Source organism: Amblyomma mixtum, chromosome 1 (assembly GCF_055824585.1).
Source record: "Amblyomma mixtum isolate Tamu chromosome 1, ASM5582458v1, whole genome shotgun sequence".
Taxonomy (NCBI): Eukaryota; Metazoa; Arthropoda; class Arachnida; order Ixodida; family Ixodidae; genus Amblyomma; species Amblyomma mixtum.
The window spans coordinates 238,760,655-238,787,487 of NC_143012.1; the positions used below are offsets into that span (position 1 = coordinate 238,760,655).

The 26,833-nt window shown below is 46.0% G+C and overlaps 1 protein-coding gene across 1 annotated transcript in view; it reads left to right on the top strand.

Annotated features, from left to right (window-relative positions):
* The first annotated feature begins 12,124 nt into the window (after positions 1–12,124).
* Positions 12,125–26,833, top strand: part of Octalpha2R (alpha2-adrenergic-like octopamine receptor) — a 268,393-nt gene continuing 253,684 nt past the window's right edge. Inside the window, exon 1 of the mRNA XM_089565199.1 lies at positions 12,125–12,545. The gene's annotated coding sequence lies outside the window, so the exon portion shown is untranslated. The remainder of the gene's footprint in view (positions 12,546–26,833) is intronic.

Genomic DNA, 26,833 nt, shown 5'->3' on the forward strand with positions numbered 1-26,833 from the left:
GTGCGTGAGTGAGTGAGTGAGTGAGTGAGTGAGTGAGTGAGTGAGTGAGTGAGTGAGTGAGTGAGTGAGTGAGTGAGTGAGTGAGTGAGTGAGTGAGTGAGTGAGTGAGTGAGTGAGTGAGTGAGTGAGTGAGTGAGTGAGTGAGTGAGTGAGTGAGTGAGTGAGTGAGTGAGTGAGTGAGTGAGTGTTTTATTTATTAAGTTGTAGTTTGCTTTCTTCCAATTAGCGTTCTTCTGATAACTTCTAATATTTTTCTTGTCTCTTCGCCAGCGCGAGCCGTCGAAAGGCGACCGTAAGTTAAGCTGCGAAATCTAGCGCACCTCGTGCTTTTGCTTTCTGGCGCAAGTTAATGCCTCTTCGCATTAGTTCCAGTCCTGAGTACTTTGTCCTCAAAGCAAAGCAAGCTACTATAGCAGCCACTACTGTCGAATGCCGTCACTTCAAACGTTAAAGAAAGAGTCCATCTATAATATATATTTTTGAGACAGAAATATGAGCCCTTGCGGAGAACGCGCGAACATCTACTTAATGATCACTGCCGAAAAACAAAATTTTGAAACAGAGAAATCACATGGGAGCGGCATAGCTTGGCGTTTTGTAGAAGCATCTCGCGATTGAGATTCATTTCATCCGAAAGCGATCATGCGTTTTTCTCGTTACTTCGCTGTCATTCGATTGTTAGGCGACGTGAAGGAAACGGGGGCCGGCCATTAGCAAATTGCCGCCAATTACTCACGCGATATACAAAGATTTCTTGACTTGGCTGCGGCTTATCTTCGGATTCAATACAGACATCGAATGAACACGGAAACTGTTAGTTTAAAAAATCACCAGTGCTTTGCAGCGTTGGAACTTTTTTCTGTGCTCCAGTAAACTCTTCCGTGGCATGATAGTTGTGGCCTTTCAGTTTTCACTCAATGCTAGTCACGCTTAACCGAGGGCGCTGTACTGAAGATGAACTCAAGAACATTTCATTAACTCTGCGTAGCTCTTGAGTGTAGTTCCTGCGTAATACTTAGCAGTCCCTTTCTTCAAAGCGGAAAATCTGCTGCTTGCAACATTTAAAACCCACTCCTACTCTTATTAAGTTGCAGCGCGGTCAGAGACAAATGTTACCCAATAATATCGCTTTCGTTGGGACAGTTAGGCATATTGAATATCCCGAATTATTTCTAGCTGCTTACACTGGGGCGACTTCAACCTTAGCTGACACGTAAGCAGCAAAAAACGGAAGTCATCTCAAATGGCATCTGTTTCTTGTCGCCGCAACAGAAATTGTATTGTAACCTATTTAGGGTTCGTGGAGATGAATTCCCGAGTGCTTAAATGTACAGACACAAGCATCAGACACGCAAAATGGCTCCCTCGAGAAGCTGCAGGCGCTGTTGGGCTTTTCCGCTTCCCTTGCAAGGCTCCTGTCAAGATCAGAAGTCCGTAGAAGTCCCTGCAGGCGGACGCCACTTCGGTTCAGACGCCAACGCATACGGAGAGAGGGTAGCACGGAGTCAGCCTACCACGCCTTCGTATTGATTTTTTTTCATATTCTTTTCTTTTTTTTTTTTCTCTTGGAAGTGGGGCGGCCGGGAATAAGCGCAGGAAAAACGTCGCATGCGCTAGTACGCTTTCCACAGCTTCGTTACAATCTAGCCTTCACGCCCCGGGCAAATTTCGGATGCCCTGCACGGCGTCGATCCGCGGGTGGGTCGCACGCGAAAAGTACGCAAGGAACAGGAAATGCACAGGTGTACAAATAGACGCAAGCGAGCGAATGCGGCAAGAGAAAAAGAGGCAAAATGAATGACAAACAGGTGAAAAGGAGCCGGGGAGGGGTGACAGTGAGCAGGAGTGAAAAAAGAAAGGATACGCCTTCCGAACTCTGACGAGCCACGGCTCTTTTTCCCAGCCCGGCTTGTTTCTTCGCTACCCACGTGTGGCTGCATGGCCGGCCGACCTGTTTTCCCCCCGGCTGGCCTTCGATCCGTCTGTTGATTTCCTTCTGGTCCGCTTGCTTCGGCGACGTCAAACCCGGGCGTCCCGGCGAGTCGGCCTGCCCTGGTGTCGCCCGACAGGCTGCCGATCAGCCTTCTGGTCTAAGCGGTCTCGACGTCGGTGCGCTAAGTGTCCACGGCATGGCCGTGCCCCGATTTTTGCGGGCTTTTCCAAGAACCGTGGTTCTTGAGTTGCTGTTATCAGCCTAAAGCTTGATTCGGAGCGAGAAGCGCTGCCTGCTTCTTTGGTTAAGTTGTGATCGTGATTTTGCCAGATCGTCTAACATGGAAGAAACGCTTAAACTGAGAAGTTTGGACCAGATGAGGCTAACACCAACGATGAAAATCTGAGTGCCTAAATAGATGAAAGCGAGGAAGCAGGAGACTACCAGTGCCTCTCTTGAAGCCCTCTTCGTGTCATAAGCCTTTCCATCGTGTGCACGTACAAGTCAAAGCACCTGCTGTTTCGATGGTTTCAGACCGCTTCCTAAGCGCCAGGAGCACATAACAGCTCAGTGAACAACATGAAGGCGCCCAAGAAGCGCTATTGTAGAGGCTTATGAGCCCAAGTCGCAAACTGTTGGCCACCTAGATCTTCCTCAACTAGTGCAGGTGGATTTGCATTTTTGTGTGTGTGTGTCCGGTAATCACAACTACAGCAGAATTATAAATATTCTTACAGTCGAAAGCTTTCATAGAATACTGGCTTCAAATATTTCAGGGGTGACAGTTGCATTAGGGCCTGTGCCGTAGAAGTATATAACCCACTACTATCGCTTCTTACGGTTGAACGTACGAGTCCAAGCATTATGCAGAGCGTGCCGAAAGTTATTTATTTTATTTATTTTTTATATATTTCAGCCACACATGCCGCTAAGGCAGGAGAGGCAAAATAAACACAGCGCACAAACACATTCGTAGCAATCAGCATCATATGACATAACAGATGTGTGCCCAAAACGTTGTTTCGCAGAAAATTTCTCAAAACCGTTAAGCCCATAGTTGCCGCTGCCATGGCGTAATACAAACCCTACGCCACACTCCCCCTTCCCATACACACTTCACACCGGATCCCTTCTGGAACCCACAACGCCAATCCACTACCTTTTTCAGCGCCTGGTTCTCCCTCCATCGCGCTCGGTTACAAAGCCAAAGCAACACAAACTGCCAGAGGTAACGAAGGGAAGGTAAGAGACGAGGGCACCACGGACCTGCTTGCTTCTTTAGCCCTTGCCATTATGCCTTTTACTACGTGAGAGGGAGTCGGAAACCCTCTCTCCCTCCGTCCAGTGCGCGAGGAAGCAGGGCCGGCATCCTGTTCCGCTGCCCTCGTTGCTCGACACCCTTTCACGGCGACGTCAGTGTCAGTGTCAGCGGCGATGGGCACGCTGAAAGGCGAGCCACCCCCGTTCCGATCGCTGCCCCCCATCGTGCCACGTTGGCGGCACCGATATCCGCTGACTGTATCGTCACGTCGCTCCAGTGAAAGGCACCCGCTCATCACCCAGCACGGCTGGAAGCTAGGCGCGGACCGATAGAAGTGTATGGAAGATCCTCCGGGCGTTGCAACCGGGAGGGGACGAAGAATGAAACAAGTGCATGAAAATGACCGTTCATTGCAGTGCGAAAAATAAAGGTCGGTCAGTCGTGGAAATTCTGCGTGTTCACGCGCCAGTGTGCGGTGTTTTATCTCAGCAACTGGCTAGCTGTGCTGAGTGGCGTCGATGCACAGAAGCATCAGCTATACTGAACGAACGACCAAGATGCTTAGTTCATTAACAGCTGGAACCGATTTGACAAGTATTTATTGTATTTTTCCGCCCTCGGGTCGACTGCTGCCGACTTGTCTACATTTGTTCGCTAGAGAGCCTGCGCGTTTTAAATTAATTAGCCAGATGGATTAGCTAATTAGCTCGTCCGCTATTTTCTGCGAGGCCTTCTCCAGATCAGAGAGGAATGGACAGTGTGTGCCCATTAGCCCTTGAAAAACAGCTGCTCACTTATGCCAGAGTATCTGTACCGCACGTTTTAGGTGCTCGTTTTAGCTATTTTCTCACGTCGACAAAGCTGTTACCACCAGGTACGGCGATGTCAGCGATTCACCGCTGCCTTTTCCGGTTTCACCTCCATTGTTGATAGAGAAACCTATTCCGGATACTACCCTTGGCCTCTAGAGGTATGAAGTCACTCGTGTAAGGCAGCGCTCCCATTGTTTTAATCTTTGTTATTTATATACATTGAAATATTGGCACACATGCATACATTCAATCAAATGACTCAGGCGGAGCAGCTGCTAGAGGCCATTGTAAGGTTAATCCTTCCTGTACAGAAACACCACAAATAGACATATTTTGCCCCACGTGTGAGACAACGCGTGATTGCCAATTATTACAAGTTTTGAATAGTGGGGTTAATTCCCGAAGTGACATATTTGTTATGAGGTTGCCGCCTTGACATACCTTGACATATCGCACATCATACGGGAGTTCTTGCATATCTCCTCCACCGAAATGCGTCTGCCGTGGCCGGGATCGAACCCGTCACCTCGGGATCAGCATTGGAGCGCCAAAGCCACTCAGGCACCGTGGCGGAGCCATCCCCATTTATCCTACATGCCTGGAATCCCACACAAAATCACGCATTTCCGCCTACAACGCAATGGTTATTTCGGTGAAAATGGCAACTTGACAGTGAAAGCGCTCAAAAGGACAAGGACGACAGAAAAGGAAAGACATACAAAGCGCTTACTTTCAACTGATTTTATTTCATGCGAAAAACAACTTTATACTCATAGTAATCACTTGCGCATTCTTACAAGAACATTACCAACGAGTGATAGCTGGCACGTTCTTTCAGATAACCGGCATGCCCGATGTAAGATAGGAAATCTCTTTATCCGACAACAAAATTGACGGAGCGCTTACGCAATCATCGCCCGCTCGTGCTATCTCAAGAGCCTCCACAATCTCTCTCGTTATTTGACATCTACTTTTAAAAAGTACCTTACACCTGTGAAAATCGGGACGGCAGCCTTCCTTGCTTTTCTTGCTTTTCCATTTGCACTTCAGACAATGGATACTCAAGTGCCCACCTCTTTTGTTTTTTACGTTGTAACTATGCTCTCCTAACCTCTCATTTATGCATCTTCCCGTCTGTCCTATATAAATGTCTGTCCTATATATAACATTGAGTATCCATTGTCTGAAGTGCAAATGGAAAAGCAAGAAAAGCAAGGAAGGCTGCCGTCCCGATTTTCACAGGTGTAAGGTATTTTTTAAAAGTAGATGTCAAATAACGAGAGAGATTGTGGAGGCTCTTGAGATAGCACGAGCGGGCGATGATTGCGTAAGCGCTCCGTCAATTTTGTTGTCGGATAAAGAGATTTCCTATCTTACATCGGGCATGCCGGTTATCTGAAAGAACGTGCCAGCTATCACTCGTTGGTAATGTTCTTGTAAGCATGCGCAAGTGATTACTATGATTATAAAGTTGTTTTTCACATGAAATAAAATCAGTTGAAAGTAAGCGCTTTGTATGTCTTTCCTTTTCTGTCGTCCTTGTCCTTTTGAGCGCTTTCACTGTCAAGATGGAAAACCAACTCGCCCACTCAATTCCATTATTCGAAAATGGCAAAGCGTCGCGAAATCGCCTTAATTTTTCCAGTATAAGTTGAACGCTCCCCTTCGTTTTTCGCGCACATTTAGTAGCGCTTGCAGTTATTACCTTAGGAATGTCTCGCGCATTCAGTTCCTGCTTAATCAATCTCGCATGTCCCGAAGCTCATAAACATCAAGGCTTGCTGATTCGATACTGTTTGCTACTGCGGCAGCTTTACGCCTTCTTAATGAAAAGCAACACTGTGCCACAAGCCGCCAGAGCACTTTGCGGGAACAAAGCCCGGCAAACACCCGATAAATCGAAACTCGCTTTTGGGATTCTTGGCGCGCTGTGTAGCTGTTCTTACTGAAGCAGTCCGTGCCCACACTGGCGAAGGCCCTCGATCCTGCCGTCCACGAAGAGAACGAGCTCAATCACCAAGCTTTAGACACTGATACAACAGAAGCGTCTGTCTTTCTTCCCTACTTGTTTTTCATTGTTCCCTCAAGCCGAGAGCATAAAAGACATGAAAGAGAGGTCCAACAAACCTCCTAGTTAAGCGTTACAAGTTTCTCCCAAAAGGCACGGGGTTTCTCGCTTCTTTTTCCTGTGTACTCCTTCGTCTTCATTTTTTTTTTGTCTTCCTTTTATTCTTCTTTGTTTCCAGCTGTCCATATAGTTTCGTGTCTCTCGTATTGAAGCTATGATCGCGAATAGAAAAATGTCAATATTTGGAATGAGAAAATCAACGAACGGCGCAGTTAGATTAGTATATATAGCAGAAAGTTCTTCATAAGAATCGGCACTTTCCTAGGTAAAAGCTGCTTTGCGGAACTACAAAACGAAGGAAATGATGCACACAGTCATTCCACCTTAATTTTTAGTTCAAGGTTTCAGTTTAGGCACAAGGTGTTCTGGCCGTTCTCTAAAAATTCCAGCGTTGTCCTGTGTACTTCTCCTCCTTGTGAATGCGTCCTTTTCGCTGGTTTTCTACTCACCATGCACCAACCGGCCCAACAAGCTACGCTTCTAAAATTCCCTTAACTGGCGGTACTTGTGAGCTTGAGCGATAACGACCAGCTACACACAGATGTAAATCGCACTGTCAGTATTGCAAATCCAGTTCCTGAACGTCGTTACTGTGTAATAAATGCCAAAGCGGGCCGTTCCCAAGCTATGTGTGTTGCTGTAAACGAAGAGCTGTTCTCCAGGATGAGGATTGGCCAAAATGATGAGTGAAGGAGAGGCACTTTTTAACGCCAATAATTTTCTCAGTATTTAATGATAATCGCGATATCATATGATAATGGAGAGATCGACCTTTATCCCATTCACTTAGCTGCATGATATAAATTGGAGACGTAAGTAAGCGCTTGTGTTCTGCATTTTTTGTTGGCATCGTACTAGTGGAATGACGCTTCCTACTGTCTCTGTAGTATGTGTCGCTCAGAAAATAGTGACAGCACGGAAAATAGAGAGGTTTGTGTGTTTTTATTCCTGAACCCGTCACGAATAGGGGCTTTAGAGGAAATCGCTGTTTGTGAGCTAGTTATTACAACTCTAGCAAGAAAAACCTACGAAAAGCATATTAAGGCGAAAGCCTTTAATGCCTCATCGTTGTAAGCAGCAGTTGTCGACAGAAAATGTCACGCTTTTCAGTTGGTCGAAACGGTCGTGACGTCACAGTGCGCGAATTTCAAACGGGGCCAATTGTACATTGGCTTCTAACCATGCAACCAATTAAAGGGATCGTATAGTGATGCTCGAAATAAGTTTGACTGAGTTTAGTTAATTGCTTACTTAACCAATTAGTCCAATTAACTTTTCTAGTCAGACCAGATAAATAAAACCGAGTAAGAAACTGGCCGAGCTTGGGAATCGAACCCCGGTCTCCGGAGTGCGAGTCGAGCACGCTACCACTCCACCATGCCAGCTCGACGGTTTGGAATGAACAAAGGTGCGTCTAGTGAATACGGTGTCTTCGTTCACTCCCATCTTCCTCCCTTCCCGTTACGGCGAGGTTTAGGTGTCCACCGAGATATGAGAGGCACATACATTTCCTTTCTTCAAAAACCAATTTACCGACGAGCAAGGCGTATTTTTCCGCGTTTCAGATTGGTCCAAATTGTCGTGACGTCACCACGCGTGAATTTTGGCGGGTGTCCACCGAAATATGTGAGACAGTTACTGCGCAACTTCCTTTCCTCAAATACAATTTTCGACAAGTGTCTACTGAGATATGTGAGACAATTGATGCGTAATTTCCTTTCCTCAAATACAATTTTCATTTTCTTCACTACTCACACTTTCTTCTTTCACTCACACTTCCTCGCTTCCTGTACCGTGCGGCTCAGGTGTCCACCGAGACGACAGAGAATTACAGCCCCATTTCCTTTCCTCAAAAAGCGTTGCGTTCAAAGGGCAACGCATCGCGCCGAACGGGTGGTGGCATTCCGTGGACTCCCTGACAGCGCTGTCACGTTCCACTCCTAAAGGCGAAGCTTAAGCGTCGTTAATTGGCAGTTAATTAATGCACCAACAAAATGTGAAGCGAACAATCGCGTAGCAGAATGCAGCACTCAGGCTTTCGCCTTTCACCACTTTAGCCGCTAAAGTTCCTCGTAATTTTTATAAACCTTATATCATCTCCTCCTCTTGTGTTATCAGCGCTATAATTTTTACGGCATCATTTGAATGAATGTGTAGCTTGGCACGGGTGCTTCCCTGCATCGGTATCAAACATTTTCCTGTTTTGCATACGTGCGCGATTTTTGACAGAAAACTTGTCATATTACTCTGCTAGGAAAGCTCTACTATGCCGTGCAAGCTGAAACTTTTCTTGGAAATGAAGCAAGCATACAGTGGGCACAGACACAAGGACAAGAACAGAAGAAGGTGACAGACTAAACAAACTCGCACATGCCCATATATTTCTGAAAATTTTCTCGAGGCAAACAGAAGTAGCGTATCATATATTTAGCATTTAACTATAAGCGGCAATCTGCTAAACGAGCACATTCACTGTCGTAGCATTGTAGCATTGTATCACTGTAGTTTGTAGCATTGTATCACTTTTCAGAAATAAATAAATCTCTCTTCCGTTTCTTCATATGCTCTACACTTTGGCTTCCATGGTGCCGTCAGGTAGCTTTTAATGTTTAATCTTTAAAGGCATGTAATACTGAGAAGATAACTGACTTTGAGTAACGGCATGTTGTTGCAGTGTACGAGGCCTGTTACTTGCATTACAGGATGTCTTTACTTATTTTTAAAAAAGACCACTGACTTCGCTCCTCCATTTTCTTCTTCTCATTATTCCTCGCATCAGGACGCTATCAAAGATTAAACTTCAACTATACAGTATCTTATTATAAATGTAGTACAAGCTTTCGCAATCTGCTCTTAAAAAATAAATAGAATTGCTTACTGATTGGCACTTGGCTCCTGGCAAACGGGGCTCAACTACTTTTTAAAACTAGCGGAGACGTAAGATTCCTCTCCAAAACGGACAATTTTGAGAGGAACATTTTAGATGGGATCTTCTTTGAAAAGTGCCCGCCTGCTCACAATAAAACAAAACATAAAAAAAAATCCGCACGTCTGCTTTAAATGACTGCAGCATTCTACGAGCGACGCAGCTATCACAGACGCTCGTATCAGTCTTTTACAGAGGCGAGGGTTAGCATGGCGTAAATCGTCGGAGCGAAATCGAAAAAGCCTGATAAAGGCCTGCGCCCGGTTCTGCGATAGTAACTGGAAACAAAAGAGTCAGTGTCCGGATAACTAAAAGAAACGACATAGAAACGAATGGGAATCTACGACGTAACGAACTTAAAACCCACAGCAGCGCAAGGGAGGACGAATGTGCGGCATAGCGTCAGTCAGTGATGGGATAACTGCCAGGGGTTCGCAAAGGCTGACATTTTTTTTTAAGTTTTATTTTCTCTTTTTTTTCGTTCACGATCCTCTTCACTCCAACTCGCAAATGTCGAATCAATACGGACGTCTGCGCTGCGTGCTCATTATCGAATACCCTCTTTTTCAGCCCTTAGGCGCAGGTTACCTTTGATCCTCTGCTGATCTTTTTTTCTTATCGTATTTTTTTTTGGCCCTTACTCTCTGCGGATGACTGTGCGTTGCACTGAGCCAGCTTTACGGCAGCCGCTGAAAAACTGCTGTCTGCAGCACATGGCTTTTTATGCCGGCTAAGCGTGGGGTGGCTGTGATGCCAAATACATGAGCCGCAGTATATGGGCGTCTCCTGTAAATACGCTTACCCTCGTCACAGGCTGAACGTTGGACAAACATTCGTAAATAACACCCTAAAAAGACGAAATAAGAGTTGGGAGGACACGGTGGTCTTGATCTTGCTCCAATATCGAAAGTGTTTCTTGTAAATGTAAACATGCTCATACTGCAACCTCGGCCCATGTGCAGATCCGGGGCTCCGAGATAGGCGGCTTTCAAATGGAGAGGTTGTACGGGCACGCTAATTCAGCATGCCGTCCTCATAATTTTTTTTACTTCTACACTAAAGGGGGTTTTGTTTACATCTGCGTTGTGCTAGCACACGGGAGATTAAGCGATTTCAAGCCTAGAAATTTTTTTACGTCGATGTCATGCTATGATGACGAAAAAAAAAGAAAAGCAGAATTCACTGTTGAAGATGAGTCGCGAGGAAACGACGACGAGTAGAAATGGAGCGCGAACAAGGGACCGCAACAACAGCAACATTGTAAAGGTGGGAGATTTCTGCTCAGATCTAGAAAGGAAGTGGAAACATGTTGCAAATTATGCATGCAGAACAGCGCGTCGAGCTAAACAGGACTAAAGGGCTAGAGGGAGCTAAAGGGCTCTAAAGAGCGCGAAAGACATGCTTTTTTCTGAAAGCCAATGGCAGAACTCCTTCCGTTAGTGAAAAGTACAGGGTATAACAGTACTTTATCCGCATATAGCAATAATGTATGTTCTTTTCTTTTTGTATGATGAAAGCAATTTTTCTTGTTTTACGTAAAGAGCTCTTTGCCTCAATAAAAGTTTGCTTGCAAAGAAGCACGCTTTCAGTTAGCCTTGGCTACTGTACTGCTCAGCCCATTTAGAGCAACCGCCTACCTACAATGCTAGTAGAAAAATAAAAACAGAGGTCGTGCATGTCTAGCAGGAAGCAGGAACAAGAAACAAATCCAGGCCATGCTTATTAAACGTCGGTAAGTTGCGAATATGCTTATTATTGAATCACGCGGCCTAACAAAAACACGTTGAGCACTCTTTGGAAACGCGGCCTTATTTCTCGCACTAATAATACAAAATGAAATATTTATTGCCACGCACGTGACAACAGGCTTTTTATAATCTTTATAGCGTAATAAAGCGAAAGGTACTTTTAAAAAAATTTAGCAATACGTTGTCTCTTTCGTATTTTTAAGTTTGCATTTGGGGCTTCTGAATATCGCTGACCCTTATTGTTAAATTACTGCATTTAACTTTCTGTTCACATTACCAGGGATTAAAACACAACCTTGATGGCTAGAAATGGCATTAATTGATATTGCTGCAACCTGAACTAGTTATATTTTCGTCTTGATCTTAATTATCATAGACGCCCTGTGTAGTGAGCAGATACCATATTGCGGACACTGTTCGTACTGGCGCTTAAACCAACGGGCAAAATGTTTAGCCGCTCTTAGCGCTATCTTCCACTCTCCAGCAAGCACTTGAACGCTAACCTATGTTTTAGTTATTTCTTGCGCGCGCTCAATGGTTTCACTGCACTTGATACATCCCGTGAAAATCGATCCATATATCCACCCGTCCTCGTCGACGAATGCCGCGGCCGGTCTCAGGACAACTACCCCTTCCCGTCCTGTTCACATGTTTGGCTAGAAGAAGTTTCCAAATGTAAACTGCAAGTGCATTCATTTTATGAACCTGATTTGAATCATCTGTGGGAACCGTACAGCAACCTAAACAAGAGCACTGACGATGTGTCAGCATGCATGCTAAAATTATGGTTTGCTGACCAGCGTCGGTCGCCATAAGCTTCCTTTAGGCTTGTTTGTTGAGATCATTTATATTCTTTTTTTCTCCCTGGTCTCACGTTCTTGGGCACGTATCTAAGCATTATGTGCACCGCTTGAGCTCGACGCTGTTGAACCTGTGGCAAAATAGAAAACAAAAAGAAATCCTAGACAGCCCATCTATTTCTTTCCAGCCCACTTCAGTAGATCTCGGGCCGGGCGAAAAAGCAAATCGGAGAAAGAAATACTCTGCCCCGCGTCACTAGCTTCCCGGTGATGACGCAAGTTCCACCCGGAGCCTCTCCGCCGGAGCAAGAGGGAAAAGAAGAAGCGAGTACGGAGGGAAGATGAGCGGAGCAGAGTGCGCGGATCGGTTCACAGATGGCGCCAAGCGGTCCTAGAACCGGAAACGGCGCGGAGCGGTGACGTCAGCAAAACGGGGGTGTGGCGATAGCCACGCCGCCGCCGCCGCCGCTTTCCCCCTCACCCGCCCAGACTCGGGCGGCGGGTTTGAGGCACCGGGCCCGGCGGTGGCGGCCGTTTTTTGCGGGGCAATCCTCGAGGCGCGAACAAGCCTGCCGGCGGCCACCCGGCCTGCTTGTCGGCTGCAAGCTTGCATTGCGACGCTGGTCGCCACGCTGTCTTTCGTAGCCACAGCCAGCCGACGCCGAAGCGCGTGCCGGAAGTGACGCGTGCCCGCGTGCTGCAGCAAAAAGCAAACAAGGCAGTGACATCACGTCCGCCGCTCGTGCAGCCCGGAAGTTGAAGCCTCCCGTGGCTCGAGCCTTCAACTCCGTTCTTCGTCCCCATCGCGCCACTGGATTAAGTTTAACTCCACTGACTGTCTTCCGGTCTTTGATATGTGCCACCAGCAAGCTAGGATGGAAAGCGACAAAAGGCAAGCGCTGTCTTTCGGAAACGTCGACCATTGCAGGCCTGCGAGGTAAGTGGGGTTCTTCTCTGACTCAACGCAAAACAATGCACTACCCCGTTGCGCCCATTATTTCGGCGTGGTGTCCTCTGCTTTCAACCATTAGCGCTGGGGCTACAATATGAGTTTGTGTTCAGCACACTTTCCAATGGCATAAATCGTCCTTTTTTTCTGCAGGCACGCAAGCGACATTACAGTTTGAATTCGTTTATTCGTACCTGCATTCTCAAACTGAATGTAAATAGAGACAGCCGTAGGTGTAAGAAAGAGGATATCTATACATCTTTAGGTGCGTTGCCGGCTCAAAGTGCATTTGTTCCCAGGTGCATAACCAAGAAGAACTTGCATAAGCGGTTGAGGAAACTGCTTCTGTGCATGAATTAGGTCGCAAAATAAATGAGCCTTCTTCCCAGTAGCATACGCAGGTTTTTAACTTGGGCATCAGTACACGTGCTTTAAGGCCGCACGGCTATGTCACTGACCCGATTCCCGCTTTTGTTGAATACAGCCTGCATAAAAAGGACAATTCGTATTCAGGCGTCATATCCGTAAATGTTCTTCCCTGCCCTCAAAAGCATCCATAAGTCTATACTGTTCATTTTCTTCATTCCTAGTGTTATATTTTGAACCATAACTATTCTCACTGCCTGAATGCACCGTTAAACTGAGCAAGAAAGTTGTTATTTAAATCCAGCCGTCATTGTGTTCACAGTTGAGCGCTTCAATAAATGACTTCACGTCATACGTTCCCTGATGACCAGAGGAACGCAGCTGTTTAGAGACACTTTTCTGCAGTCTTGAAAGTCGGTACTTGTGACAGAAATTTATTTTCTTTTGCAATATTCCTCCCAGCGCCGCGTCATGCTCATCTGCATAGCTTTTCTAAGAATACGCGTTTTCGAAAAGTCCACATATCGCTTAGAGCGAAAGGTTGCAAGATTCCGCGAATATGTCACCTTGAAGAAGTGAAGTGTTGATGCAGAAAAGTGTTGACGCAGCAGCCGGGTTAGGTTGTCTTAGGGCATGTTATTAATTCCAGGATGCTATAGGACTGCTTCGAGTACGTTGCCATAGATTCAGTTTTACTTTCTATGATGTTTTAAAAGGCTAACCTTTCCCTCCGCCTACCTCTGCGAACGCGCTCGCAAGCGCAGCTGTGAACATTTCGCTAACGACGTCACTACACTTATCGCTGGTGTTCAAATCCAGGAACGCTCTGAGCTCCTTATACTGAACCCTCGCGCTGAGAGTTTTCTACGAAGGCGGCAATATCGTCCTTTAATAAGCAAAGTAGCTCGAATGCTTGGGTATTCCATACTTTTTTTATTTTCCATTATCTGATATTGCCATAATAATCCTAGAATAAAATCCTCTCAAAGCCAGCCAACAACAAATCAAGAAGTTTTGTCATCCCATGGGCGTTACGACAATCACTCATGCTTTATGCCACGTGCCGTGCAATTTTTTTTTTGTGCGTGTCAACATGAGAACTGATTAGGTCTAGCAGTTTTCATAAATTCTGTGCTAAATTTTTCTCTCGAATTAACGGCGGTCTTTCACGCAGGCTTCTTGCAGCGAATGGTCTGGCGCAACTGCTATTATTCTTAGTAAGAGCGTCGTATGTCGTTGCGAAACCACTCGGCATCCGAGTGACAATTTTCGTAATGAAGCTGCTAGCATACTGAATTAAGAACGCCTCCTAGAAATGACAAAAACAGAATAAACCATCTTGTTTATGTTTTTCAAGTTACAAAGTTTCAGACTCTCCGTTCTTGAGTGTCAGGACTTGTTAGGCAGCACATCGTGTTACGTATGCTTCCCCTCGGAGTATGCTAATGTTGCTCACGCAGTCATATCGAGCGAGAGCTGCTAAGTTCCGGCCTCCTGGGAGTCTGTCTTGCGCTGCGAAGTTTTCCGAGAAATGAAAAGCGAGGACAGAACGACAGAATAAAGTCAACAAGCGAGGCGTTGTAATTTGAGTCCTTTTATTTTATTTTTTTTTTTTTTTTGAAAGAGTCCTTGCTGAGAGCAAGCAAGGGCACTTCTCTTTCCTCTTTTCTTTTTCGTCTTCATTTAGGCGTGAAACCTATGGTCAGCTTCAGTCTGATCAATAATATCAGCCATGCTTGAAGACGTGAGCAAACAAAAACTGAGTGAACTTTCCAACGGCGTTACAGAGACTTCACCAAACTTTGACCTAGTTCTCACAAAGCCTTGGCCATTCACGCACGGAAATTGCAGTTCTGCAGGGCTCAGCTGGAACTGAAACTTCAGCCCTTCTATCACTTAATCGATGGTTAACCGACTGCGCTTCATCCGTTGGCGTTGGCAAATGCGCTTCGGAACCGGTAATGCGGGTGGATGTCGCAATTAACGCCGCGCATCAGGTGGTATAAAATTGTGCACACGATGTCGGCAACTAATCAAGGGTATGTTTTGCTGCCAATTTGTTTTCTTGCTGCTATTCGAATAACTTTCGTTGTTTATCGCCGCCAGCAAATGCCCCTATCATTTCCTGTTCGCCTATAGCTGGTCCAATCACTCTGCGTACAGTCGCTAGACGCCGCTGCACTGTTCTCAAACAATCAAGATAACGAGCGGCGGGACTCAGCGATCCTGGAGACTTTTCGCGATGACGACGTGACCGCGTTGTCTTGAAAGCTCCGAGTTGTCCAAAGGCATCGTGCCTTTCCCATTGCGAACATCTTTAAATGCAAGTGCTGCAGTTGTCTTTGTTGGGCCCGCACATTGTGGCCTTTTTTCTCAGTTCTATTTGTTTCCAACCTTTGTCAATGGCAAGAGCTGCGATACCGTCGTTATCTCCTGCAGCAGCCACTCAACGCTTGTTTAATAGCAATGATAAAGAATCAAGTAAACTGAATTGCCATATAATTTAACCCGTTCTATCCACTATGGCCACGCGATAAACCAAATGAAGCACACCAGCTTGCGTATCCGTCTTCTCCGTCACCTTTTCTCGCATGTCGTCAATGGCAGCTGACGAAGGCGGGAGGGGTGGGAGGGGGGGGGGGGGCATTTCTTTCATCCCCTCCTGCCCTGCTGGAGCAAGAGAAAGGTACTATTAACCATGGTACTTTTAACCGTCCTGCTCACGCAACCGCAATTAATAACTAACATGTCGACGATAGCTGTAGACGAAGTGCAGGACGATGACATACATGGTGACAACTACCAAGGTCAACCAGCCTCATGAATCGACAGCGCGATAAGATGGTAGTAAAGCTGATGAGTAGCTGAGGTTTGAAATTGGGGATGTCTGCGATTGTGACAGATTGTAAGACATGGTCCTGGCTGCGGTGGTGAGAACTCATGCTCTCCAACTTCGGATGGAGGGAACAGCTCATGGTCTCGTCTGTCTGGACGTCAGGACAGAAAGAGAAACCATTGCATACAAGTCTAACGCTGTCATACCCTCCTCCCATGTCCCGTACCCTCTCCCTTTCTTCCGGAGTGCTCCGCTTTACTCGAACTGGGCGATTCACCAACCGACCGAAGTGGAGCAAGCGCTTGTTTTCATGAGCCCAGGTACTTGCCTCCAATAAAGCTTTTTCCTCCTCCTCCTTCTTCATCTGTACATTCGACTTACCTGAGTAGACGGGCAACAAATGGTAGTCTCTTTCTTTTGGAACCCAATGACATTTACTTCTTGCCTTTCATTGCAGCCGGGCACTTTCATTTCCGACCTCCTGTGTCCATGATTACTTAAATCCCTGCTGGTAGGAGCTAGCGTGTTAATGAAGAGCGTGGGTATATCCTTCATACCAACACGAGCGATGAGGCAACCCTGTCTGTGGTCCCGGCGTAACGTTATTTTCTCCGTAATCTGATCCCGGGTAAGAACGAGAAGATGAGAGTTCTAAAAGAAATGGTTTAAAAAGTGCGCTTTGGCGGCGACCTGAGGAAGAGGGAGGATAGCAGGAGAGAGACAGCTGGCGATTCTCGCTCTCTTTTGGTTGCGTAAGAGCGGGATCGATAGAGGGCGTTCCCGGAACGGTCGGATCTAAGCGCTTTAAAGAGTGTAACGCAATGCGACTTCGGCTTCGAATACTCCGAAACACTACTACTCGCGCACGCACAAAACCACGCACGCGCACATTAGTGAGGCACATGCTTGTCCGATTAAACTTCACCTTGCGCCCTCTGCCGGGAATTTGATTCACCCGCGTTCTCTATCCTTCTCTATTCACGTTCTTCTCTGTATTTGCTTTGTTCGTCTCTTCGTAGGGCTTAAAATTTTTCTGTCTCCTTCCTTTTTTTTTTCTTACTTTCTCTCCGGTTTCCAGCCTGAATAATAGATGTCTCTGAGGAAACCAAATCAGTCTCCGATGTGCTTTTGTTTTCTTGGGCGACAAAATGTTTCGCGGCTTCCGAGATGAGGCTTTTCTGAGAGCAGAGGTTGTAGTGTTGTTTTTTTTTCTTTGTCTTATCTTTGTTTTTGTTCACTTTTTTATTCCTTTTTTTCCTTTTTCTCTCTTTCTGGTCGTCTCAATATAACGGATACTAGCATTGCTTCTGCCACGCACTTTTCCCCGCGCTTTTCGACGCTCCAATCTTCTTTGTGAACAAAAAAAAAATAAGATGCTTGAAAGAGCTTGTTTAGGGTTTGTCCTCATTTTCGACTTTACGCTTTTCATGTTCAGGATCTTCATCTTTGTTTTGTGCCATGTTTGCGCCGCCTATTCATGTTTTTTTTTTTATTATTCACAAGGGCATGAGAGGAGAACATGGTGCAGGACAACGGCACCGACTTACACCTTTTCACATAGGATAAGTAATCACAAAAAAGTTGAGGACGTAACGATCAACAGCCCACAACTGCAACACGCATTGCAAAATATAGAACACAGAGGTCACGATTCACAAGCCAGAAATTCTAGCATTAAATGAAAGACAAACACTGAGTAATGAGCTGTCGTGACTACAGTAAACGGTAACCAATAAATAAACACGCAACAAATGAACAATACAACACAAACAAAGGCACAGGAACGCAGCACTAAGCAAGTGCAAAGGAAATAGCCATAGAGTGCCAAATACTGACATATGAAGGTGATATGCAACATTGGTTGTTTGGCGTCTATTGCAGTCATGGACACAAGCGCAGCATAACAACTGTACAGCCAGTGGAGACTATCAGTAGGTACAAATGAAGTCAACCGGGTAGTTAATGCAACATTTAGTAATTCAAGCATTTATTGGTACGAGAAACAACGGTAGCATCGCGCCTGGACATTTTAGGCAAGTTTATATTGCATGCATTAGTAGAACTCGACTATTCCCTCATTAAACTAAACTATCAAGCTGAGTTGAAGCCAAGGCCTTCGGGCTCAACAAACCAGTTTAAAACAAACTTATTCAGTAAGCACATGCATCAGGGTGTTAATGGTACGTACGTTCAGTACACTTTGTAATTGCGTTGGACAGGCCAGTCTTTCATTTTTCTGACTACATTTTGTTTCCCCACAGTTCATTCTCATTTCGTATAGATTTATATTTTTTACTGCTCATGTTACTGTGTGCGGCGTAGTGTTCGTTCTGATTTTTTTTCTTGCTCCTTTGAATACGTCTGGAGCTCCAAGCGTCAGGACAGATTAGTCCGAGCGCACGAGGTAAGCTGCGTTAAGCATCTTAACACGCTTGTGCTAATGTTGTTAGCCGCAGTTGAGTTACGACGAAAGCGACTTGGGTGCAAACGTCATCCGTTCTCCGGGAATGTCTTCCTCAAAGTCTAACTATGTTAACAGCACAGCTTCTTACTGCTACGGAAACGGATGACTCTTACATTGACTACTTGGAGAGCCAGCTCGTAACCAGCATCGTGATGAAAGGCATTGCCAGAGTGAAACTTCCTAATACGAATTCGTTCCTCCAACGCTTTAGCTGCACGTATAGTTTGAGGGCACGGATTACCGGCAGCGTTTGATGGTATTAGGACTGATTTACTGCGAGAGGAACTTCAACTGAGGAAAAAAAAGCGAGGAAGAGAAAGAGGGGAATGGCATAGATTCCGATGTCGCGAAAATGCAGCTGTACTCTAAGGTATGCTATAGTATGAAACTCGCGATTTATTTCGACATCCCCACTATGCACTTCAAAGTAGTGAAATCTCGATGATGACGGGCTTCTACATTTCGCTTCTGTCTAAGTGTCCCTGCCGGGGCGGGACTCTGAACCGGCGACTAACAACAGAACGCAAACGCCGCATCGTGCACGTTTTTGCTGTGGAGACTTCAGATTGACCTAAAAATTGGTTCCGCTAAGAAGAAACACAGCCACGGACGGCAAGCAGATACGCCGAGGTTCACTGGCGGCAGTTAACAGACGTGCTTTATTAAATGTGCAATAAAGCGCGATAACGTAATTTTAAACCTTCGAGATACACATCTAAGCACAGCCCGCACAGCGTATAGAGACAGCGCCGTCTTCATCTCGCGCGCGCAGAGTGGATCGAAGATTCGCGCGACGAATGGGGCAGCTCTTTTTTAATAAAGTCAGTAGGAGTCTAGCTCAACCCGTCGCTCCTCCCTACACAATGGGGAACAGACGGCGGGACGCGAGTCAAGAATGCAAACTATGTGTAACTTGCTTTCTTTGGAGCGTGTCTATCTCTATTTTTATTTTTATTTCTTTTTCAAGCTGCCGACGCCGTTTCGGGTCAAAACAAGCAATCACCGCGCCGGCCTCATAACACGCTTCCCGAAATAGGCCCCGCTCGGCTTAGCGGCAAACGTCAGCGCGCGGGCGCGAGGAATATTGCGACGAACAGACTGTGTTAGTGCGCTCGCGAGCCAAGTGCAGGGAGTAGGCTGTCAGGCGCCGCGTACAGGGTTTGTTAACAAAAGATCAAAGGACGCGCTCAGTTATGCGTCGACGGCGCGGCGGGCTGCGTCGCAAAGGGGAGACATTGAGATTTCGGCACCGACGGGGAGAAGACACGCTTGTGACGCGCGAGAGTAGAGATGGTAATCTCATTCTTTACTGCGCACTTTTGTTGGTACTGGACTAACCAAACGAACGGTTCTTCGAATAAAGTTATCTGGTATGTTTTTACGCACTTTTGAAGTGTTCTGCGGATCAAACCAACCTTGTGCGCAATGACACTATCCGCACTGAAAGGCACCGGATTAATTTTCATCACTGAGGCAGCAAAATATTTGTGCACTGGGGCTCTTTGCCTTTCGCCTCCGCTAAAACGCGACCGCGTCGGCTGGAACAGCAGTTATAGGCAATAATAGTGAGATAGAATGAGAGACATTAAGGCTACCCTATCTTAGGTTCAGTGGCCCCGTAATTCCTTCCGTTGTTAGCGCTTAACAATTAAAGTCTACGAACAAAATCGTGGAAAGAGAACCCGCCCACGATTAGTGCATGGGGCCTGAGCGTAGTGATCGCTGAAAAATGCGCCATAAGAAGTTGTAAAGGTGGCAGTGAAAGAAAAACTGATATCCCATGAATGTATTTGTGTAGAGAGCTCTCAAAAAGCAAGTAAGACTTTACTGTAGCTGATAAGCAGCGACTGCCAGGGATGATCGTGTTATTACAGACAAGAGACGATTAACAAGAAAAAGAATCCTCGACGCATTACACCGGCCGAAGATGTACCAGTCAATTTTTAACATTCCACATTGTGTCTTTTCTGAACTGACACGCAGAAATAGGCGTTGTCTGCTCTATTCAGAAGCTCACGAATGTCATGAGCTGGTAGTTAAGTAAACACGCAGCCTAAAAATAGAACGTGTTAGTAAATATTATGCTAAACACTTTGTTCAGTAACGAAAAACAAAAGTAAACAAAAGCACCTGAAACAGGGGTGTTGATGACGCTTAACAAGAGTATATTGACTCATAGTAGTAAATTTCTTGAGAGAAATAAAGTATGTGCAGAAAGAAAGGATTGATCCTAAGCTTTAAGTAATGGCCACTGAGGTATCCGTGAGAGTACGCTACCTACTCTTTTTCCTAAATAGTGCAAAATCTTTTCAAAAAGTTCCCGGTTTCACGGTGTAACCATATAATACAAAGATAATGGCAAAGTAAATGCAGAATGAGTCCACTAGAAACCCATTGACTGAGAAGGCATAATTTCAAAAAAGCAAAGTAGGTAAAGCCTAGACAAAATCACAGTGAAAAAAGTAAAAACTACGGTGTTACTATAAGAAGCGAGCAGAGAGAACGACAGCGTTGACGATAAGGCGGTGAGGCTGCGCGGGAACGAAAGGAAAATACAGAGGACAGAATGTGCGAAGGACAAAGTGAATCCGTGTGTCGCACTTGATCGCCTAAAGCGGGCGGGCGGTCTGCTCGTCCTGATTTAATTAGGCCTGCGTCGAAGCCGAGAGACAGTGAGAGAAAGAGAGAAATCACATGAGGCGTGCGGCGCTTGAGAGGCCCGAGAAGAGTGTAAGAGAGGAAGGGCTCACAGATATGACGATATCGGAAAAGAAGCGCCTCGGCCTTAGCCCTAGAAATTTGCGCGCTTGAAAACAGAGAGCCTCCGCGGAACGACTCGCCCGTTCTTTGCTTTGGATCAGTCCGGAAAGCTCTCAAGCAAAACTGGAGAAGAATAAAATAAAAAATCGTTATGCGCAACTCGTCCCTTTTCATTTGCTGGCATGCTTTCTCTTTTTGTTTCTCTGCGCTTTGTTTCGTTTTCGTCGACCCGGCATTTCCGCACTCTCTATTTCCCTGCCCGTTAAAATGTTTGCCGAAATCGTTAGCGAAACCGGGCTTTTGTTTGAGCACTCTTTCCAGTCGGTTGCGTCTTGCTTTCAGTCCGCGTGGTTCTTTTACGTTCTTTTTTTTTTACCCTTGTATGTCCAGAGCACGGCGAATGGCGTGATGCGAATATTTTGGCCCTGCGCTCACCAATGTGCACCTCACGAATGTCTACATATTTATACATGTATGACAGAAGATCTGACCCTATTATCAAGCCAAATTTGGTTTTTTATATTGGTACAAAACGTTGTGACAGAGCACGCATAAGGTTCGTGTCGTCTGGTACACGCAAAGTTTGCTTAGTAGGGCTGAGGAATAGACACCCAGAGGAATAATAAAACGCTTAAAGAGAAAAAACGCATGTCCACCAAGATATGTAAGACTGATAATGCGCCATTTCCTTTCCTCAAAAACCAATTTACCTTTTTACCAATTCACGAATTAATCCTTTCCTTCCGAAGTCACCCATAAGAGGAAGCAAACTCTAAAACCTAAGATTGCAGAGTATGCGGTCACTAACGTTGTCCAGCACAAAACGATGCAATGGCTCTGTCTATTTCTGTGTCTATTTCTGTGTCTATTTCTGTGTCTATTTCTGTCTCAAGTCACTCAAGTTATTCGGTGGTTAAGGCGCTCGGCTGTTGACCACAAAGACGCGGGTTCGATCCGACCATAGCGGTCGCATTTCGATGGCGTCGAAATGCTAGAGGCCCGTCCCGTCTACTGTATGTCAGTATATGTTAAAGGACCTCAGATGGTCGAAATTTTTCGGAGCCCTTCATTACGGCGTCCTTCATAGCCCGAATCGCTTTGGGTAGTTAAACCCACCATTAGCCATGTTCAGTTTCTGCAACTAAAAGCAATGTTAATAAACGAGATAAATGCAAGTCAGACGTTGCGCCGAGGTGTTTGCTTACATTAACCAAGACTGCATGGTGCAATTGCATGGTCTTCAGTCTATGGGCGCGTACTCCTGGGCTGCTGGTAGGTCTGCGATGGATTTTGGCCTTCTTAGGTGGGCTTGTAAGAAAAAAAATGCGATGCAGATAAAAATTTGTTACTGTTTTGTTTAGCAAGTCCCGCCGGCCTACATTCGAGGTCTTAGACAGGGGTGGGCACTAGCACAATGCCAGCATTGGAGAGAAAAAGATAACAGACGCATTGCGACCGTAAGCAGAAGACAACAAGCATACTTCTAGCACAAACATATGTACGGCAAACGAGTAGAGCACACATATGGCAATTACTTTGCGGAGGTTTAACGTGCGCAATCCTGTTTTTTTTTTTAAGATCCTGTAGGAACAAGTTTAATGTATTTCACTTGTTTACATTTCCTGGCAAAGCGTACAATTCAGGTATGGTTCGAATGAGCGAGCAAAAATAAAGCGTTTAAGAAAAGTTATATCAAACGAGAACCCAGCAACACATTTTGAGGGGGTAGGAAGCGTAGGACTGCGATTAAGAGGGTAAGTCAACATATTTTGTCTCTAATGAACTTAACAGTATAGTTAATGAAAGACTCTAAGTAAGAATACTATTTGCAAAAGTTGCCAAATTGTCGCTTATATTTGCTGCAAATCTGTAGAGGGCAGAGCGTAAGGCTGTATTTCCTGGCGTTTCGGCTGTCACTCAAAACACTTAGTGTATTATGTCTCATTACCATGCACACCACAGCCACTTCCTATAACTGTCATTCATTAGGTCATAAAAGCCACAAGTGAGCCATGAACTCCGCCTGATGTTTATCTCGCGGACGCATTTTCCTGCTGTTGCTTTTCGGATGGTTTCAGGTAAACGCAGTTGAAAGTGCACTCGGTCAGTCCAAAGTGAGAACGGATGCTGCACTTCCGGCCCCTCGGGTCTCATTCTGAAGTGAAAAAATAAACAAAGAAACAAGCTCGTAAAAGTACCCTTGAGTGCTTTAAAGGACTGCCTGCGACCTGAAACAACCCCCCCCCCCCCTCCCCCTCCCCTCTCTTCCGCTGGTCCTCACCAAAGGCCTCCATTTTCGCGCGTCAGTTTTCTTGGGACCGCGCCCGTTCTAAAGGAAAAAAAAAAGTTGGGGGGGGGGGGGGGGGGGGGGGGGGGGCATGAATTGAGAGGTGTTTCACGGCGGTAGAAAGAAGATAAAGCAGCGATAAAATGTTATAAACGCAATCCGTTTCAGGACATGGGTCACAGCGAGGACCAACTCAAAAAGATGTCATTGACAAATGCACTTTAGCAGTGCATCCAGCGGTAATGCGTCAAGTGTCAATGTACAGAAGAATCAGAAAGCGGCCTCGCTTTCCCGTTGGCCAGTGACCGCATTTTTTTCTTTCATTCGTATGGTCGATTGCAAGGGTCCTACAAGTGCTTCCACTTTCTCGTCACTCAATAGCCTACAACAGAGCAGCGCTCGCCAAAATGGGGCATCGAGCTAGTACGTATCTCTTGCCTCGTCCGCGTGGGGACGCTTTTACCGTAGTTCGCGCCTGCGGCGCCCGCGATAGCGCCCTTTCCGTCCCCTTTGCGTGCGATGTTTTTGCGTTAGCTGACATAAAAAGCTGGCGGTCCGAAGAAGAGCTGGGCGTCGTTGACGCGACCCAGATAACGCGAAGAGGCGCCGTTCTTTTTCGCGCACTCGGTGTGGCGTGGCCGACGCCGTGTCCTGTGTGGTGGGTATCCTGTGTCGGAGACCTTATTCGATCGATTTCTTCTCTTTTGTTTTCGTTTCGATCGCCATTCCTTATCAGTTGTTCACTTGGGTCGTTTGCTGATCTTCCAGGTGCCCCTCGCCATGGACACCTGAACTACGCGACTTAAGTAAACGCGTTCGCACGCCTCTTGAAACACGTGACAATCGAAAATGAACTTAGTTTTTTTCACATCGGTGCCCGCCTTGAATAACTGGCTGAACTTCGGCTTTCTTCTGATTCCTGCAGTTTTATCCTACAGTAATGAAGCAAAGAAAAGAAGAAAACCTGAGACTCTAAGCTGTGCAAGAAAAACCAGTGAAATGTAATGACAGTAAAAGAAGAAACAGAGAAGTCACGAATCACCATTTTCTTCATAGTTTAGTACTCAGCAACATTTAGAGGAGAACAACAACAACAATGAAAGCATCGCGCCCTCGGCACCTTGTATCGGGGCTCTTTGAGACGCGATCAAGCATATATGATTGTAATATTAATACGAATTAGTTGATGCGTTTTGAGCTGTGAATTTAATATGATGCTTGAATTAAAGCTCTTGTATTCTAAGGTCCATCCAAACTGCAGGAGATTTTTTCGGACACATTTGCATCCCTGAAAAAAAATTACCAATGGAAAGGGCATGTACAGCAATCCTGGCACATTCATGTTGTTCTCTTTTTGCCATTTTCTTTAACAACAGTTGTCATAAAGTTAAGAGAAAGAGTTAAGAGTTGTCATCTGGCCTTTAGGTTTGTTGACATGCTTGTTAGTTAAAAGGGGAGTTTTTTTATTCTTATCAAATTTATTAGTCCGAACCATTTACATACTTTACTGCAGCTGCAAGTAGCAATATGCACCACATTATCTTTCGCTTTTGCGCTATAGATTGCAAGTTTTCAGCGTTCAAAAATAGGGCAACGCTAGCCGTCACGGTATGTTTAATTGGCATTCCTGCACCTGAATGCAGTTCACAGGTGATGGCAACAATATAATCTCCCTTGTTTTTCTCAACAAGTGCAATTTTATCCCTCCGACATCACTCCATTTCTATCATCCGTTTTACGAAGTGGTTAATCAACTGGTAGGGCTTACACCGAGCCATGGGCAACGGATATGTAGTGAAGGAACTGAATTCAAATCTTCATAGTTATCCCGATACAATACTGCTTTTAAACGCAGCGACACCCGAACAAAGCACACGGAAACCACTGCGCGTATGCTACGTGCATCTCTCTTCCCTACGAGCCTGGCTGCCCGTAATGACAAGCGCGATGATCGAACCGCTCTGAGATCTCACCACCCTAAATTTGCCAGCGACACAAAATGAACAACAAAAAGTAAATGATACAGCGGCGGTGTCAGCGCTCGATAAGGAGCAGTGCTCTCGCGCTTACACGTCCGACGCCACGCCCACTGGAGGCGTATGGCCGCTGCCTTATTATTAAAGGGTCGACGTGACGCTGGGACACCGCCGTGGCGATGACACCGGCTTCCGCCCCCCAACCCTCCACCCCGTTCCTCTCGCCATTGCCTTCCCTTTACACCCATGTGCACATTTTTCTTCTCTGAGAGCCAGAAATGAGGCACAATGCAGTGAAGCCGTTCGCTCTCCTTCTTTTCTACGTCACTGCGCCCTGCAAAGCCTCTTCACGTGTTGGTTTCTCGTTTTCTCCTCGGCTCCTTCTTTTTGCAACCACATTTTATGAAGAGATGCTTGTAAAGTTTCGGCAGAGACACAATGTGCATGTCAGAATTGGCTTCGAATGGTTCTAACCTAGGAATTACTTTTTTTTTCTTGGGCCGGGGAGGGAGGGGGGGGGGGGGGGGGCGGCACACTGCTCTTAAAGACGAGCGTCGTTTGTGTAACTTCATTTTTTTTATTTTCATTCTTTCTTTAGTGGTCTTCTGTTGGCAGCGCATTGATGTGAATTTCTGCCACTACTCAGAAATGTTTGTTCTAAAAATAAAAAAAATCTGTACTGGCGATGATACGATGTGATGCGACAAAAGTGGGTTTGCTGTATTGTGCATGCATTTCGTCTCCACATTAATTGTCTTCCCTTTTCCTCTTTAATTTGATTTTCCCGTCGCTTTTACGCTCCGCTGCTGCTTGGCTTACTGATGGAAGGGGGTGGGGGATGGATACTTCTGGAGGATGGATGTGGGTGGTGGTTTTCTCTCTTTAAGGTAGGAGCGGGTGGTGGGACATGAATTTTGATCCGTGGGCACCCTCAGGTGCCCTAGATGAGCCACTTTATGGGCCCGGACGCTGCCAAGAAGGTGCCGCAATCCGATGCGGTCACCTTGGGGGGATGAGATGGAGGGGGGGGGGGGGGGGCGGTTTCACGCAGACCACGCCTTGTTCGTTCTTTCAAAGAGGACTGTAATTTTCATCCTGTAAAACTGAAGATTTCCGCTCCAGCCGTGGTTTCTAATAGTTCTGCCACTGCGCAAGTCGCTGGAATAAGCAGATCAAACGATAAAGAGCTTCGGCTTCTCTGTAACATCTATTCCGCGTTTTCGCGATCACGGGTACAGTGTAAATATTACCATGCCAGCGCTCCGCTTCTCTGATCATTCCTCGCGTTCTCGGTTGCTTGTGGGGCAGACTTCCTACCTGCTGTTGTTCGGGTCTCTAGGTGCTTTCTCCCTGTCGATACTTCGCATGCAAACTTGAAGTTCCGCCTGAACCTCAATACCAACCATTTTTCGTATCCGCGCAGATTATTGTTGCATTCGTTATCCGATAAATACTAACCTGTGCATGAATGCTTACGCAAGCAAAACTGCATTGCTAACGAAGTGTGACGTAACGACCAGGTGTGTGCGTGCGTGGGTCTGTGTGATAATGATAATCATTTAATTCTTTGGCGCATGAGGCAGCTTA